Source organism: Tenebrio molitor, chromosome 3 (assembly GCF_963966145.1).
Source record: "Tenebrio molitor chromosome 3, icTenMoli1.1, whole genome shotgun sequence".
NCBI lineage: Eukaryota > Metazoa > Arthropoda > Insecta > Coleoptera > Tenebrionidae > Tenebrio > Tenebrio molitor.
In genome coordinates this window covers 23,842,281-23,861,541 of record NC_091048.1, presented here as the reverse complement: position 1 = coordinate 23,861,541, position 19,261 = coordinate 23,842,281, and the positions used below count along the sequence as shown (strand labels likewise).

At 33.3% G+C, this 19,261-nt stretch overlaps 1 long non-coding RNA gene across 1 annotated transcript; it reads left to right on the top strand.

The window, feature by feature from the left end:
- The first annotated feature begins 6,005 nt into the window (after positions 1-6,005).
- Positions 6,006-11,841, top strand: LOC138127168 (uncharacterized). The gene is made up of 2 exons (XR_011158132.1): positions 6,006-9,849; positions 9,907-11,841. It is a non-coding gene; the product is annotated as an uncharacterized lncRNA (long non-coding RNA).
- Positions 11,842-19,261: the final 7,420 nt, after the last annotated feature.

Here is a 19,261-nt window from a genome sequence, read left to right as displayed (position 1 = left end):
TTGATTAATGATTGAAAACAATTACACTTAACACAACAATTTGTAGTGTCCTTCGTAAAAAAAACAGAAGAAACTTCGTGACCGCCGAAATTACGGCGAAGTTGCCAAACACTTGTAATTACCGTAAACTGTTTTGAGTTTGGTTTCTTGACATTGGCTCGTTTCGAAAGACGTGGGCGGATTTTTCGGACCGTCTGGAGAGGTACTGACAGTGACCCAATTTGATTTTGATCGGTTTGACTGCATTGTCTTGGACTGAGGCAATTATCTCTGTGACATGCCTCCAGGTTGATCTGCCAAGATAAACAGACGGGCGTAATTTCTGCGCACATTGTCTGCACTCCTCTCCATCAATTGGCCAACACCAATTATCCGTAATTCTAGCATTGGCATGTGCCAATAAATTGCCTATTTTCTAGAGCATAACATCATATTTTTCCACCTTTGTCGATTACAGTGTGGAATGTAACGAAATATCTCGAGGAATTATCGAAACAATTAACAACTGGGCTGGGGCTTTACAACAGGGATACCCAAGTCGTGACCACATCTTCTCTGTAATTACCGAACTTGAACTGCAGTCTTCAGGAGTGAAAGTTGTCTCAAAGGCATAAATTTTATTTCAGATGGTAATTGTCTGGAGGTGGCTGCGAACCGCTGAAGAAGCGGCGGCTTTTCAACATTTTTTTTTAATAAAGACATTCACAAACTAGCAGAGCGGCACTTAATTATAATATTATTGCAAAATCATCGAAATGATATATTTACACTTTCTGAAAGTGCAGAGTGAAATTATAACGTGTATCGTGTGTTGTTATTAAAAATACACCGTTTTATGAGCTTGTTGAATAATTGAACAGTTATAGCAACTAGGGTCAATGGCAACGACTCGGGGAAAAGTGAGAAAATGTCACAACTTGCAAGCTTGGCCAATAAATTACTTGAAAAGGTGTTTGATGCATGGATTGGTGTCATTTGCGGCGAAACCTAACCGTTGCACTCGCTACTAATTCACCTGTAACAATTTCATTTAATCTCGTTAATAATTATAATTTCAATGTCTTGCTTAAATAGTTTCAAACGAATTAAGTATGCATTTGAAATTGTTTCCATATTGAATTGCCCCCCAAGTGTATGTCAAGGTGAAAATCGGGCAGATATTTATCAAGACGTCAAAAATTAATTTATTTGTAGAATTATTAAATCAAAGAGGTCATCGCCGATATTGTTGAAATTTGAGTCGTGCAATTTTCAAAACTAATACTCAAAATTAAAAATCGCCAGATAATCATCAATCATCAAGCGTGCACGCATGCTATTGGCACATTTTTTGTGCGAGTAAAAAATGTTAGTAATTTGTTGGATCGTTTTGGCAGTCGGTGCTCAAGAGCAATGAGGAAATGGTTGAATACTTTTAGTAAACTAGAATGAACGTAGTTTTTAAAAGTAATAACGTGTGTGAGTACATGAGCGTTGAGTATTAATTGAAGGTGCATTTACCATTACATGCTTTTATCGTTCGTCAGATTGCCCACTCAATTATCGTAAAAACTTTCTGAAAAGCGTGCTGCAGATGGTTAACAGCTTAAATAATTTGAGAGTTGTCAACAACATCTTTGCTACAACATTTTCCATTTTCAAGTGATAGGAATTTGAAGTTAAACGTTTGGTATGCGGTTACAGAAGCCACGTGAAAACTATCCTAAGAGATGCGGACTGATAATAAACGCTTCGAAACTTTTTCCACGGGCTCTGTAATTTTCTCAAAATTCGAGCATCAGAGTGAGCACACTTGCCGTTATCAAGGTGCGTTTTATAAACTGTTTTTTGTATTTGTGCTGGTTGTGTCTCCTTTTTGTGAATTTTGAAAGAACGGATTCCGGTAGTGATTTTGAGGAAATGGTCCTTCAAAATATCCTTGAAGCTACTGAAGTGGTATAATTGGATTTATTACCAGATAAATCAAAACAGAAGTTCGAAATAGAGTGAATTACGGGAGATTTTCAAGCAAACAGAACAACGTTAAAGTAATATTTCATGTTAAGAACAATAATTAATATTAATACATATATAAATTATTTTCTGATAAATCTGACGTTATTATTTTTGCTCTCTAGGGAGGAAATATCATACTTTTGACCCTAAAACGAAATAAAATATTTTACTTGGTAAAAGTTGTTTTTTACAATGTCTCCAATTTTTTATTTATGTGTAAGTTACAGCAAAAACTGAGCCAAAACCTCAGATTTTCTTCTTCAAAACAACATCTACAAATCGTGCCTTGTGAATTTCAGCATGACCATGTTGCAATATCGATTAGATTTCTTTCATAATAGCGTCGTTGTTTAGTTTTGTTGTTGTTATGAGTTGTTTGTAATTTTATGTAGCTTATTTTTTATTAAGGATTTCCTAATGTACAGGGTCTTTAGGAAAGGCGGTTTCTTACATCACACCACGAATCTTATTATGATGTGTGATCAATTACTGATCATTGTCTTCTTAGGTCACAGCAATAGAAACAAAATTTAACAGGACCATCCAAATTTGTATAATTTTTTTTTCTGCCAAAAAATCATTGTTTCATTCCTCATTCAAATGAAAATTTGCTTCTCTGTGACGAACACTCACAGGTGATTTTTTCTGCAGGCGGAGTAGAACAGCCTTGAACACTGCAGAAACGTGATGCACGAGTGAGGGTCTTTCAGGTACCTTCAGTGATTGTTTTCTCAAAGAAAAAAAACCTTCATCTGAAGGGACTCGAACTTTGACACCAAATCGACATTTGTTTCCCATTTGGAAAGTATCAACACCTAATTAAGAGAAATTTGGGACTTGGGGAAACACCTAAGATGGTCCTCCGGCCATACACTAAGGTAGCGATACCGATCATTCATGACTTATGGATCACTGGTATGGGGGGATAAAGTCAGGTAAAAGGCTACAACTTTAAAAATGGATAAGCTACAGGACAAAGTTCACCCACGTCAGTGGTGATTTTTTTAAAGATGGAACAAGAGGACATTGTACTCACTGTACCGCGGAATCGGGTGATTTTAATGTAAGAAGATAGATATTAAAATAGTTTATTCTTGCTTATATTACGGCCTGAATGCCGTGTCACCGGGTGTGTTGTGGGTTAGACCATAACAATAACAATACTGATAGAAGCTCACACTTTATATTGTTCCTGGTATTATTTTCAAACCTGCTGAAGCTTCAAGAGTCTGTATAACTTTACTGACAAATCGAAAGCCTACGCAGAATATTTCTTGTCAATTGCTGTTAACCCTTCTTGTTACATTTCCTTTGCGAACTTATCGACTACAGGACAACTGCGATTGATTCTCCACGGTCCACGCAATCTCTCGGTTAGAATATCTACTTCCTTTAAAGCTTTAACTTGATGGATTTCTACTGCTCTCGGTTTTTTACCACGTCCTATTCTGGTCACATTTAATCACAAGAAGAAAACCTGTAACCGGTATTTGGAAAGAATAATATTCAAAGTAATTAAATCTGCGGCAGAATTTAATTTTCTCAAATTGCGTCATTTAACTGCATATGACCAGTATCGTCCAAAATAAACCGTTACGCTGCTACAAAACAAAAAGAAGTGCTGCTGAGATCAGTTATCGCGAGTGCATATTCAAGTGGGTTAATGTCTGGAAAGTTCATTGGTAATGACAAATGATTTTGATTGGGCTGTCTCTTTCGAATTATATGGTTCGGGTTTTCGTGCTATATTCTGAACGGTTCATTTTAGGTTGGCACTGTTGTAATTGGTTAACACTGAAAAATGTGTATGTATTTTAATTTATCTTCCTGTAAAGCAATGGAAATATGAATATGAATGTACAGAGTTATTCTAAATGATTGTAGTCGAAGTAGGCGTGAAAACTGAATGTAAAATTTATGGTTGCCGCTCCACATAAAAAAATCATCAAAATGATGTGTTAAATTGGGTGCAAAACAACTCAATATTTTTAAAATTGATTGTAGAACAACTCAATATTTCTGGATTCAATCGTTAATTTAACAAAAATAAATAAAATCCTCATCACCGCACTTTTCACCTAAAAAATGACAGTGGCAGCGACACAACTGACAGTTCACATGAAAGCGGCAAAAACGTAATAACATGGGCATGACCTACTTCGACTACAATCATTTTTTCTTCAAACGTCCGTAAATTATCACATTATACTGCGGCATTGATAGTGCTAAAGTGTCACTTCATTGCCACGGCATCTAACGAGCTGACCAGCGTCCGTGAAGTTATTATCTCCGCTGATGAGCGGCTGTGAAGTAAACTAGCTAAATCATTTGAAATTCCTACTTCAAATTGTAACAAATTCGTGTCTGAATGTGAGATATTGAAAGCTGAAGTGAATACATAAGGTTTAATGTTTAATCAAGAAACTTGTACATTATTGCAAAACGTACTTACAAAATCTAGTCAAATTAAAACGGGTTGACAGACGGATAATTATTTCGCATTTTGTTCACAGCGTTGTTTATTCTAGTCATAGTCATAGTAACGCTTTGCAAAACGAGCTATAGTCTATTTTTTAATCAGAGAACCACGACCTGTTGATTTAGGTTTAGGTATAAATATAAAATTTTACTAAATTCAGGGAATTTAATGATATCTACTGGCTATACCAGCCAACGTCTGTCATTTTTAATGTCCTTGAAAGTACGCAAACTCGCAGCTAAAATTTGAACGTGTTGTTAAAAATGCCTCGCAAAGTATGACATTTATTAAACTCTCAAATTAGTTGTTATTAACTTTATTAACATGCTGCGCTACTAATATCTCTAATAACCTCAATTTTTATACGATGATATTTTTCACCCTATGTCAAAAGTGTACAATGTTGTCAGCTCTATTTTGGGTGTAAATTGCGGTGTTGTGGTTCTTTGATTAAAAAATAGATTATATATCAATTTATCAGTGTACCCAGTCTCCTACCTGGTTTCTTAACATTTCTTAAATAATTTGTTATGAAGGTTTGAAGACAAAATAGTACAATGTGGAATTAAATTATTTACATCTAGTTACCTTTGCATTACCCTTGTAAAAATACGAAATGCCGCTCTACAAAAAAAAAAGAAAGCCTAACCTCAAAATATATATCCAAATTCCAAATGTGATTTATTGCGAAGGGATGATATGAATGCAAAGTTGGGATTGAAATTAAAATGAAGCTAACAAAAGCAAGTCACAGCTAGTGTTGAAAGTGGCCACCAACCTTTGTTAATTCAATTTAGTAAATTGTAACAATTGTTAATTCGATTGGAGACATTTATTGATAGAACTAATAGTTCGGCACTTCGAAAAAAAAAGTAGAGCGGTACAGGAAAATTTACATGTGCAAAAATTCCAAAGGTAACTAAATGTAAATCATTTTATTCCACACTGTATATGTTATTCGGAGCAAAAATGGTTTTATGTGCTTTGGCCGCAGTCGCAGCACATAAAACTCCTCATAACATAATATAATATAATACTATCAGCTTGCCAACAAAACTATAAATTTTCTATTTGCAATATAATTTAATTACTTACTTATTTACAAAATTTATGGTGACAGGACAATTACCTGCTCTTCATCTGTTGTACTTTTCGCGGTAGTTGTCCCGTTATCGTCTTTTCTTTTTTATTGTATTTTAACTATGCATAATCATTTTTGCACGAACAACATGCAAATTATGGTTTTTATGGACTTGAGAAATTCGATAACCTGAAGCAATTATCTGGTAGTTGGGTTTTGAGAATGTTTTGCAATGATATATTTATTGACAATGAAATGACTACTTATTATCAATTAATGGTATTTCAAAAAAAAAAAAAATTATGGTCCGTATTTTTATCTTTTATAGTCGAATATTAAAAAAACAAAAATAACAGTTTTGCCTGATAAAAAATGTAGTGCTAATTTTTAAAATACATAATGAATTACTAATGAATGACAAGTGATAACTCACATCATCAATAATATAATCAATATCTGATAAATATCAGCCATTTTTTAACACAGAATAATTAGGATTAACTAATTTCGCTTACGTAACATTTCATTTAAACAGATTAATTTCTACAATAATCTTGTTAAAACCTTTTGTTCGGCCTTAGTACCGGAACCCGAAAGCCTTCAACAAAGGAGTGTTATCCAACGAAGCAATTTTACATAACGCTTAATTTTGCGCTATTTAAGCCACGATAATCACCATTTTATTGCGATCATATTTTACAAATACATTTCGACTGCATTTTACCGTTGATAAGATCGCAATTGTAATAATTCATTATTTTATTTTAATTAGTCTCTACCTGTCCCGTTTTGGAACGTTTACTTTTTCAGCCATCAGGAATTTGGTGCACTTTTACTTTTTGATCTTGTTTTTATACCATTATGTCAAAATCAAAAATACGATTTTGTAAAGCCATAATTACGACCGACACCCTGAGCAGCTCGCTATAATTATTATGATAAATAAACGTCAACTTTTCGAATTGTCGGCTGAAATTATAATCATTAAATTGTACAGCCTTTCAAGGTGATAATGTTATTACTGTGATACCGCGTTTGGACCGCTCGAGCTGGTGGTGATTTGGCTATCAATTATGTTTCTAATTACTCGCAAAAAATCCGCCCGAGTCGTTAATAACGAACTGAAAGATCAAAGGCGATAATGGTCCACTAACCTCCCTTTTAATTACTCGATTTAATATCCGAACAATCAAAAATGACCCCGAACCTGAAATCAGCTGTTGCACCTTTCACAAAAACGTCGTATCCGTATTGTAATTTAATTAGTGCGATGTTGTACACTTTAATCCGTTTGAAATTATTATTTCACGACTTGTCATTAATTTATCAGTTCACGCTTTTTTCCCTCTGGAAAATGCATATTTCTGACGGCGTCAATCAAACGTCGTGCATAATTGCTTTTACTGCTCTTGTTTAAACAAGTTTTATTGGTGCGTTTTAAGCGACACACTTTTTACCGATGAGAGAGATTGTCGTCTCCTTTCGGAAACTCTTTTTCACTTTTCTCCCGAATTGTCGGTGTGACCTTTGCATTTTGCCAATCTGGTTCTGTCATCCGATGAATCGTCACGTCTTCGATCAGATTATCACGAGCTTTACTGGAATTAGATGTTCACACGTGGGGTCCCAGCAAGACTCTGGTTCTTGTAAGCTACCGGTGTCGATGGTGCTGGAGATAGCAGTTCGTCTGAGGTAAACCACAAGCGTTGCGATTATTGCAGATGTAACCATCCAAGACATCTCCAAGAAGCGACCGCAAGATCAGGTAAACGTTCCACTTTTTTTACACTGCAGAAGGTGTTCCATCTCGAAATTTCAAGAAAACGGTTGATTCGTTTTCGGACAAAACCGTCAGCGATTTCCTGTTAATAAAGCGAAATAATACGATTGTGGGCGAGTTTTTTCCTCGGATTAGGTTTTATTCCAGGTCGGTTTGGGCAATTATAACAATGCAAAGTCGACTGGATTTTTTGTGCGTTTTAGTGTTTTTTCCTGGAATTTATTTATTGATTCGTTATGATCTGTTGAACCTTTTATAAAAACTGTTCGATAATATTGTACCGGAAACATTTGATTGTAACAGTTTTCTGCGAGACGTATTGTTCAAAAGTTGAGATGCGTTGTGCAAGCTGAAAGTGGGATTGAAGATACTTTCATTTTGACATTTCATATTTTTTATTGAACAGGTTCCTTGTTTTCAGAATTTTATACAAAATCCAACAGTGAAGGAAAGGATGTTTGGAGAGAAACTCTATAATTTAATATTACATTCTGTACATTTTTGAATAAAAGATAAGTAGATTAAATATTTTAAAAATTAAGATAGAACGTATGCTGCTACGCTCTCTTGTGATAATTTAGAGTGACTATGCATTTATATCTTTTTATGCAGTTTGCCAAAAAAACATTCCAATATAACATGAAAAATAAATAAATTAATGAATAAGTATGAATAAATAAAGGACTGAAATAAGTTTATTCCAGGCTCATCTAGGTATCTTTTTCGTTCTTCCTAGCTTTTCTGCGGTACTATTTCTTTGGTAAGGAAAATGGTTATTATCAAAGAAAAATGACATTTATGGCAATCCTCAGCGGTACGACCTTTTTTTCATTATTTCGCAGAAATTGCAGAGCACTAATACGTTGAAAACCCACCAGTAAGAAAAATTGAAATATGGCTGTCCCAACCGTTCCAACCCTCATAAAAATATTAGTACGTTATGAAACATGAATATCTCCCGTGGTGCATACAATATTTTATTTTTTAACGTCTTACTTAAAAGTTAAAACTTTCTTAAAAATATTTTGCAGGAAAGATGACGTGAATATGTTGCTATAAAATATAAATTCTCATTTTTCTCCTTTGTAAACTGCCTCTTAACTGCCCTAAAGCAAAATGAGCAGATAACGAACCGCACATTCAACGTTACATTTCTGACCGGTCTTGAAAAATTTGTCAAAACTGTCAAAAGCAAATGCGAAATCATTTAAAAAGATTTGGAAGCTTCAGAGACGTCGTTTCAAACAATAAAATTTTGTATGCAACTCGTTTCTGGGTAAATTGGGCTTTTCTAATTGCCCTCGAGGCCTTAGAACCCTGGCTACGCTCGTGTTTTAATCTTGTCCCTCGGGCAATTAGAAAAGCCCAATTTACACAGAAACTCGTTGCATAAATAACTATTATTAGAAAGAAAAGAAATTAGTCTTGAATTGAAAATGAAGAAGAGATTTTTATCGATTGGAGTAATTATAAAAAAGATTCATAATTTAAGTTATTATATAGCAAGAAAAAGACAACATGAGAGAGATTCAAGAACAAACAAGGATTTGATGAAATTAATGAACTAGTTGCGGCAGTTCTTAAAAGCGTGCTCACACACGTTCCCAAGGAAAATAAATATTTATAATTTGTTAAATTGAAAATCGCGTGTAGAAGTTGAAATTTCCTTTTTAAATTTATCCCACTATCGCTAATGTGTGTTGTATTAATAGCCCGGAAATTAACAAGCAAATTCATTTTTATTGTAATTTTTAATCAGATACTGTGAAATATCAGGAGGCTTTTTGAATTGTAAAGCATTGTTCCTATGAAAGTATACTCTTTGTATTCCAAACGAAAGTAAAAATTTTCAAATGTAAATTAAAACATATAAACCGCATTTTACAAGACATTATAATTTCCGTTTTTTCTACATATTTTCCCAATCACAATTATCTTTCATCTTTATTACAACAAACATTTTCTAAATGAGAAAATTAAAATATTTTCGCGTCAAACTAACATGTCCCAATTAGCGCGACCCAAAGAAATCGTGACGTTAATTTGTTAATCTCGTATCTCGACTAACATCCTTCTGGAGGAATTTTGTAAATGTAAATGAGCTCAAGCTTTATCGCGAACGCGTTTTGGAAAACTCCACCGATCATTACTTGCTCTAAAACAAAGCGCTGCGAATGCACTGTCGAAACTGACATTGTTTGATGGTTGTCGAGATAAAGTTGATTTATTGCAGCGGATTCCTATTGACACCGATTATTATTAAACCTAATAAAATATTATCGGCCAGAATTGATGCAAAGATTCCCATGGGGTAATTTCTTTGTTCTGCAAAGTGTCAACCTGTTTTGTGTGGGATCATGAATAACAATAATCTTATTAACATTTCCAGAAAAGCGACATCTGGGAATCGTAATTGGGTGAGAATTGAAATTTCTACAAATAAATTGCTTCCAGCTGACATCAATTATTGAAGAGCGAGGAGTGAATAGCACCTGTCCTAATGCTCCGTCTAGCGTAATACCGAAGCTTTTCATGAATGAGATCTCAGTTTATCTTGCATCTGCATTGTAGATTGGTGACGTCTTAATTTATTGTTTCAAGGCACAATAGCATTTCCTTGAAATTATTGTATGTGGATGCGCCAATCCGACTGTACATTTGGAACACTTCTCCACTCCATTGTTGAACAAAAGGTGGATTGTCTTGTCAGAACCACTTTTTCAAAAATTTACATACACATATGTGCCACGAGTCCGTTTCAATTAATTTCCACACAATTCACCTACTTGAGTTAAATCGAGACGACTAATTGCAGAACCAACAATATTGGGATTTCTACCAGAAAAGTAGTCCAAGTCTACATTCTAAGTTAACCCACTCACCCTCATGGCGAAACAAGGTATTGTCAGGTTTTATGTAACTTCGGTGAATTGTACTTGGTCCAGTAATTAACGTTATCGGGTGCAAATCAGTTGGAATTTTGGGTAAGTAATCGGTTTTAATTAAATTGAGTAACTTTCGATAGTTACGAAAATAAATCGAGGTGGTAAATCACGTACGAAAAATTCTGGCCTGTTTTCCGTCGAAAAATTATTTTCGGCGATTGTTCGATTTGAATAATTATGTAACGTAATTATTTTGATTCGGTGATACATCCGGCGATTAATGATCAGAACAGAAAGCTGAAATGAAAATTCAGATTTGGTAACAATCGATTTTATAGATTAATGTCGAGTGAAATTTTGTAATTTGGAAAACTTCCACTCGTTGAAATGTCCGAGTATATATTTATTACACATGACTTCTATGAGAAACTAATTGCAGTGTCACTGTATAATCATATATTAATATCAACAGTGTCGTGTTTATTATTCTCTTGGAATGCCACAGATAACATATATCTATATACCAATTACAAGTATTTTGCAATAGCGTTGTATCTCCTAGATTACGCCTAATGGGTGTAGCTTTCATGAACCAGATTTCCAGTTCACTTTTCCTATTTTATTTATTTTACTAATACATCCAGTGTTATCGAAGTTCATTACCACACACTATACTAACGCTAGATCAGAATTCATTCACTTGAAAAGTTAATAAGCTTTAACAATATAGTTGCGTCTTATTTTGATTTGTTTTTTCTCTTGTTTCTTTTTACTTCTTTCAAGGACTTGCCGCTAATTGTGAAAAACAAACAGGCAGGAAATTTCCGTCTCAACAGAGTGGAACACTAGAATCTCATTGTGTCTGTAATCTGTACGATAGTCGAACCATCAAGTACAAGGCGAATTGTTCAAAATCTAGTTATAGTGTTGCATTTGGCTCTGAAGGCTCAAACTCAAAACTACAAAATTCAAATTATTAGCAAAAGGCTGACGGGGAACGTATTTAGTGTTGTACATTGTACATTTATTGGAAAAATATTTACATTAGCACAATGGTCATTTTTCATTTTAGGAAGTAAGGTAGGAAAAGTAAAACCCCAGATTTCCACATGATCGACCGATATCTACAACGAGCGGCATTAGCAGAATTCAAGTTTGGTTGTACCGTACCAAGATCCGCTTTGTTGGTTTTTTAGTATCGGGTGGTCATTTAAATTAATTTATCCCCAAAGTTGGCGTTGAAGAGTCGATTGTGAACGCACCACGGATTACGGATCACGGATCAGCTGTTTAAATCTTAGCCTCATTTTTTGCGTTGTTTGTGTTTGTACTCTGGAGACTGATGAGTGGTGGGTTCACAATCAACTCTTCAAAGCCAGTTTTGACGGGAAATTTAAATGAACAGCCGATAGTTGTAAAACAAAGGTGATCCTACTATGTACGAGTATGTTATGTAGTGGAGTTATACTCTTTCGTATTTACATATTTTAGAATGAAAATGAACAATTATATATCATTAAGACATAAAATAAAAAATATTGCATAATAAGGTGATTATTATTTTTTATGTTTAAGTATGTAATAATTGTTGTAACAAAATTAAATAAAAGCAAGTCTTGAATTTACTTGTTTGATTTTTCCACAAAATACTTGTTTTACTTACGGTTTCCCTCAGATATAACCCAGAATAATACTTACGGTACATTGAAAAAAGTTAATAAATTATACATTTAGGTATTAATTTGGAATATTCAAGTAAGTAATTGTGATTCCAGTATTTCAAAAACATTTAGTCAAAAGATATTGTTTCGATATTTTTTCAGAAAGAAATTGGATGCATGGTAAATTTAGTAAAATTTTATATTTACAAACCTAAATCAACAGGTCGTGGTTCTTTGATTAAAAAATAGACTATGGGTCATATGCATAAACCATTAGCAAATGCTTTTACTTGTATTAGTGAGAGATAGAAATACATGGACTCTATTAGATAGAAAAAGACAAATATATACATAGTATAAGCGAATGCTTATTCTTATGCATGCCACCCAATATGTAGGTATCCTAATAATTTGCAAACATTTCAATTTTGTTGTATCCATGGAAATAAGAAAGAAAAATCAAAGTCATATTGTCATACCTTATGTGAGGTAAAACGACGTAAAATCACTTCTTGGAAATGCTGGAAATAATGAAGTAAATAATTGCAAACCTGATCACAATAATTCAGAATTATTATGCCACTGGCTAGTAAAAGACAAATTGTCAAAATCTTTTTTAATATTTAAAATAAGCAAAATCAAAGCTGGATCTTTTGAGGCCCCATTTCTTCAAATCTATAAGGTACAGTCGCGAGCAATAAATGTTGGTCGTCAAGGTCATTCTTTGACGTAATCGAAAATGCTCCATTGTAAAACAGTCGTAAATATCATAACCTATCATCATGTTGTATGACATTAATTGTCATTTTTTGAAGTGAAACTTTTTATGGGAGGGTCTTGAAATTCTGATCGGCAACCTTTTTGTGTGACGAAAAGTGGTGGGGGTAAACACTGTCTCGCACAACGGTTGCGCCAATATTTCCATCTCACTTAATAGTGGAGTAAAATCACATATCTAGCTCGCTTATTTCTGAGGGTAGGTGATTCCAAGGTATAACTAAATGAGACCTATACTATCTTGTAGAGGACATTTTGGGGCATAAGGAATGGCCATCTACAACTTTTTTTAATAGGACGGAACTTTGAAAACGGCCTTTATACGTAGTTGAGGTGTAGTCCGAAAAACTACGTTTCTCGTAACATTTAACGTTGTGTTAATTCAACCATTGAAGCTATAATTATGATTTTCTGTATATTTGTAGTAAAAAGTACAGCGCTTCCAATAGTGAATCGTAAATTTCGCAAATATCGATAGTTTTGAAAAAAATAATTAATAAATTTAGATTAATCAAAAATGCGCATCGTAAACTTCACTCTGCTGGGACCTATGTGAAATGTTGAAAATTTCGATACACATGCAGCGAGTCAAATGTAACTAAGATATTGTAAAAGTTTTTAAAAAAAGAATTAAGTCAGTAGCCCGTATACTTTTTGAGAAAATAATTTTTGAAGTGAAGCTTTTTATGGGGGGGGTTTGAAATTCTGATCGGCAACCTTTTTGTGTGACGAAAAGTGGTGGGGGTAAACACTGTCTCGCACAACGGTTGCGCCAATATTTCCATCTCACTTAATTTGGAGTCTAATTAATTATGTAAATTATAATAATCTGTTTAAGACGATACAAACATCCCTTAAAATTGTGTATACATACTTCTGTCTTTGTCACACTCACGGCATTTGTCGATAATGTCCTCTCTTTTAATTAAAAATGAACAATGAGGTACGCATTTTGATAGATATTGTTTAGTGTTATCGTTAAAATATACAATTTTGTTGTAAATATGCTTAAGTCAGGCGCAGAAAGAACAAGAGCGTGGTGTGAGAGAAAATGTACGAGTGAAGTGACAGTTCAGAATGTGAAAAAAACGGTGTAAATAATAAAGACAATGAACCAGCAACTAGCATCTCGGCTCAGCCACCGCCTCTTGCATCTATCAGTGATAATTTACAATATTCTGATTTTCCTGTAATACAAAAGTTTCACTTCTATCGTGCGTCTTTACGACACAATCTTTTTTTTTTTCAATTTTTTGACACTTTGTTGACAGGCAGGGAAATTTTTTACATTTTTGACAATCTAACCAAATTTTGAAATGACAGTGACGACCAAAATTTATTGCTCGCGACAGTACATACTTATAGAATTTTTTAATTATTTTTCCCATTGTTTTCTAACATGAGTTGACATTGCCCCATTGAGTTTTGGGCACCCAGTATACTAAAGTGCCTTGAATATCTGTTTTTGAAAAGTCGATTGTGAACGTACCACTCGTCAGTCTGCAGAGTAAAAACACAAACAAAGCAAAACGTGAAACAGCTAATCCGTAATCCATAATCCGTGGTGCGTTCACAATCGAATCTTCAACGCCAGTTGCCAGGTGTTTAATTAAACACCTGATAACAAAAAATAACGAACTTTCCAGTAATTGGTTGATTTAAAAGTACTCTTATGAATTTATGATTATTATTGAAACTTATAATCTCCTAAAATATAATATCATTTAAAAAAGTTGCTTAACGAGATCAATATACTTAATTGATCCTCGAAAGTTTCTATTAATCATTCACTATCTGATAAAGAAATTGGCTTCTGTTTCTTTTTTTTTTCAGTGTTTGTATTTTATTTTTAGCACATATTTTATATCCATTTTAAAAACTTGTTTTTAATATTTTTAATATTTAAATAATTATTCAGTGTTAGTTTATTTTCAAATCCATCCAATTAGCATTCAGCAGTTCCAGAAGAGTTTTTTTCCTTTAAGTAATCTTTGTTAGTTATTCTGAAAAATATTTTTTAATGTATTTTGTCATATTCAGTATTTGGTATTTGTACTGGAATATTTTGAATATCACATATTTTATAAAAATTAGTAAAAGTAGTATTTTGAAGTAATAATAATTCAAACTATTTTTAGAGCTGACATTGACCAAAATCTTTATAGTTATGAGGTCTTGTGATTGTAATATGTATACTTATTTCATGTCAGAGGAAAGTAATGTAATTTGCAAAATAAATTATTTTTTAAAATCTTCGAGTCGAGTAATCGCGACTTCTAATTAAATACAATTGTCGAAATTTTTCACACTTACCTGGGTATTGATAAGGTACATTTCATAATTTTTTGATAATTTTTACTTACAAACAGAGCCAAAAAAAAAAGAAAAAGTCAATTTCAACCAATAAGTCAAATTGTGATTTTTATACTAACCTACCCAAATTCACTTCCTATAATTATTCATTATTCAAATCAGCGGAAAAAACACCACTTAGATTTTAAATTAAAGGCAATTTTACATTTTAACTTTGAAAATCATTTTTATTTATGACCTGCTACTTGTGCTGATGTAAATTTAGGTGACAATGGGAACTATCAATTCTATAGCAAAGCTGTAAATAAGAGGCTTCAAAACGGTCGGCCACTGAATGATCCTTTTGTTGGCAAATTATACCATTTTGGCCTAAACCATGCGTCTAGTTTGCGTTTAAATAAAAAAGAGAATTATTTAGCCAACCAAGTCATTTAGTCTAAAAACTTTATAGGTAAATTAACAGTTAATATGAGAAAACCAACAAAACTATTACGGCCTTATTTACATATTAACAAAAAAATTTAAATAGATTGTCAAATATACCTTATCAATAATTAGTTAGGTATATAAAATATCGCCAATTTCAATTAATTAGAAGTCGCAATGTCTCGCCTGGGCGTAACCTATGCCCCACCCTGTACAGAAAAAATACCAACTTAATTTTTTTTAAGATGCACTATTTACTGCATAAAAAGTACTGTTTAATGTAACAATACTTCCGTCATTTTAGTATAAAAATTGATTCTTTCTTGCATAGTGCCTTTAAAGGGATGCTCAGACAAAGGAAACGTTAGAGCTAAGACATTTGTATGAAAAAAATTCAGTATCTTACAATGTGGCTTAAAGAAGTTTGTTCCTTTTTGATAAACGCTTTTCACATACTCAACAATTTCTTTTGAAATCTTCACGTGAAGAATATAATTAGCAGGTGTTACTTTTAACAACCAGTAATTTTTTATGCTTTCCGTCCAGCACATAACTAGTTGAGAAAATTAAGTAGGCGCGAATTGGGTAAAACAAATATTTAGCACATAATTAATTACATCGTCGCAATGCGATTCGCGGTTTTATAATCCAATAAATTCGCCTTAACTTGCAAGAATCGAGCTTTATATAACATTTTGTCAATAAACTAGAAAAAGTCGGAGCGAATTAGAAATACAGTTATATCAATTAATTTTTACAGCTTCTACTTTGAGCGAAAGTAATTTTTTCGATCTTACAACTATTTACGAAATCAAATTACTATGCAGTATCCGATATGTTCCTACCTACTTACGCCCATTAATGGAAAGTACACAGTTTTTATGAAAACGACTGAACAGGCTCTATTAAAGTAAGTATATCACTCATACGTTAGGTAATTAGATTTTTTGCACCGACGTGTGTACTCAATTCTAAATTTAGTTGTGTTCTGGGGAGTTATATAAAAATTTAAACCGAGCGCACTTTTTTCGAGGCCTCGATTTACTCGGATTGGAGTGTCGAAAAGGCGGCGATAATCAATTTGGGAACCAGACACCTTGTCCACATTACAAAATTGTGAAGAATCCGTTAGAAGTGCTGAAACCTTCTCCAGTCAGCAAATGCTTGTTAAAATGATATTATGTATTTATTAGAAGGAAAATCCTCGAGCGCCCTTGACCGCTAACCGTTGGGATTTCTGGTCGGCTTGGTTGATGAGGATTTTTTCCTTTGCGTCCTTTATTTCGTGAAATCGTTAATTGGTGCCGAATATTGTTATTATACCGAGTGTCAAGGTTACGTTCCCCGCAGTTTCACGATGGACTCGAGGAAAAAAAACGGAAACCATTGACAAATTAATACGTTTCATCAAACCACCACGTGGTGATGCCCATATTTAGCCCGAGTAAAAGGAAGAGTGATGACATAATTACCGACCGTTTCTGCTATTTTTCTACGTAAGCGAGAAAACCCCAAAACAACCTCAAATTTCCCTCGGTGATGGCACCAGTTCTTCCACAACGGCAAGCTGCGCACGAGCATCCTCCGGTAATAACAAGTTTGACCAACGAGAACAAATCGGTGTAATTGCAGTATTGTTTCATGTTAATTGAGATCTGCGTTCAGTCCACTTTTCGGATATTATTTAATCGCACGGAACCGTTCATTGTTTACTCTTTTTTCTGGTTGTGAAAGTCGAATTCACGGCTTAATAGCCGAATTTTTGTTTGGTAAAATGGTCTAGGAGCGTTTTTTGCCGCCCATAGAAATCTATTAAGTATCTCGCCGAAAATGTGAAATCGCCGAAATAGATGGGATCGATTTATTTTTGCGCACTTGTACCTTATTTAAATCGTGCTGATTAAAAAATATTAGATTGTTGTTATAGCCTGATTCTGTTAGGAGGGTATTTACATTTTTAATCAACACCGGTTGTTAAAAATACATTATTCAAGCATGACTGGTCATGGTTTGGGATTTTGGCTGTTTCGACATCGCCAATAAATTCGAAACTTTTTAAAAAAGTCGCTCGATTTATTTCGTGGCTTTTAACGAGCGGAGTTCTTTGGCGGTCTGTATTTGCAATTATGACATTTATTTTGTGTTGCTGAAAAACTTGTTCGAATTGTCCATTTCGATTTATATATTTGTGGTTGGAAAATATACAAAGCCGAGTACAAGTCCCAATTAATAGATAACCAACATTGTAAACTCGTAATTTGTGTTGACTAGTTGAATGCAAATTCGTACTGTATTGAATACTGATTTTCTTTTAAATTGTACTACTTGGTGAAAACTCAAACAAAATTACAAACAAAATTAGTACCTCTTAACAACTTAAATGTGATAAAGAGCTTAGTGTAAAATTTTGCTGTTAAAATGTTCTATTACTAAAGTGTGTGTTCATCGTTCTTAAGTTATTATACAATGTTTAACAGCAATTAGAATTTTTTAAACGACAAAATTAGACGACTTTTTGTCGATCAACAAATAGTTAACAAGTAAAACATTCTTAAATCCAATTATTTGGTTCACGACGTTTATTTAATTAAAAACACATTATAATACATAACTGGTATTTTTAATGTTTTTAAATTTGGCGTCGAAGTTGGCGTTGAAGAGTCGATAGTGAAGCCACTACCGGATTACAACTCTGATCTCGCTACGCTCGTCGTGCTTTAAACACACTCATGTGATAATACAACGTCTTGTTAAACTCGTATAATAATATACTATTATAATAACCCTTAAAATTTTGAGTTTTCTTTTTATAAATTGAGAGCAAGAGAGGTAACAAGGCAAATAAATACTTACATAAACTCACAGGATTGCAACTAGATCTAGGAACATCAAAGTGTGGGTAAAAATTTTACGTATGTCTCTCGCTTGACAATGGATTTTTGAAATGACATATTTTTACTTGGAAACTAACTTATTCGAATTTTACTTTTTTGTTTTTCTAACAAAATATTGCAATACAGGAACATAATATAACATGCGTTCAAATGAAAACCTAGGCTGAGTAGGTGTTGAAAAAAGTAAGCCAGTGGAATAGTGTAAAGTTTGAATTTCCCGCCATTCGACACGAATGACATTTGTGTATGTTTAATCACCACATGATTGATCATGTTTATTTTTAGCAAAGGGTGTCCTTAGATATTTCCTTCGAGAATAGGAATTGTTAGTTATTCTATTTTTAATATAAAAGGTTGCAAAGAAAGAAAAAGAAACAGAAACATTTTTTTTTTACACATTTTAGGTTAGTTTTCAACATGCTCTAATTGCAACTGTCAATGTACGCTTTAAAAAAGCAAAATAATTGACGGTTTCTAACGCCTTCCCAGCCCAGGATTTTATTTGTACACCCGATATTATTCTGTCATCACCAACTCTGTTTTTTTTTCGTTTCTTATTTTAAAAAATTTAATAATATGTTGCAAACGAATTAATTTTTATTTATCTCGCATTTAAATGCCATATTTGTCACAATTTGAAAACTCTATAATTGCAATAGCACTAATTGGTCCATCGGTCTACATCTTTATTAGTCATCTGATGTTATTCGATTTATTTATTATTATAACATTTAAAATGTAGCCAATTACGTCATTTCGACGCGATTTTAAACGTCTTCAGGTGTATTTATTAATAATTTTACGTCTGATTTTTTTTTTTATTTATAGAAATCTGATTTAAAATGCAAGTGTTGTGTCAATAAATCACTGGCATCGACCTAATAAATCAAGCGTTTTTGAAAAATCAATTTGTTTTTTAGTTTGACTAACTTAACATTAAATTATTTAACTTTTAAATAGAATTACCTAT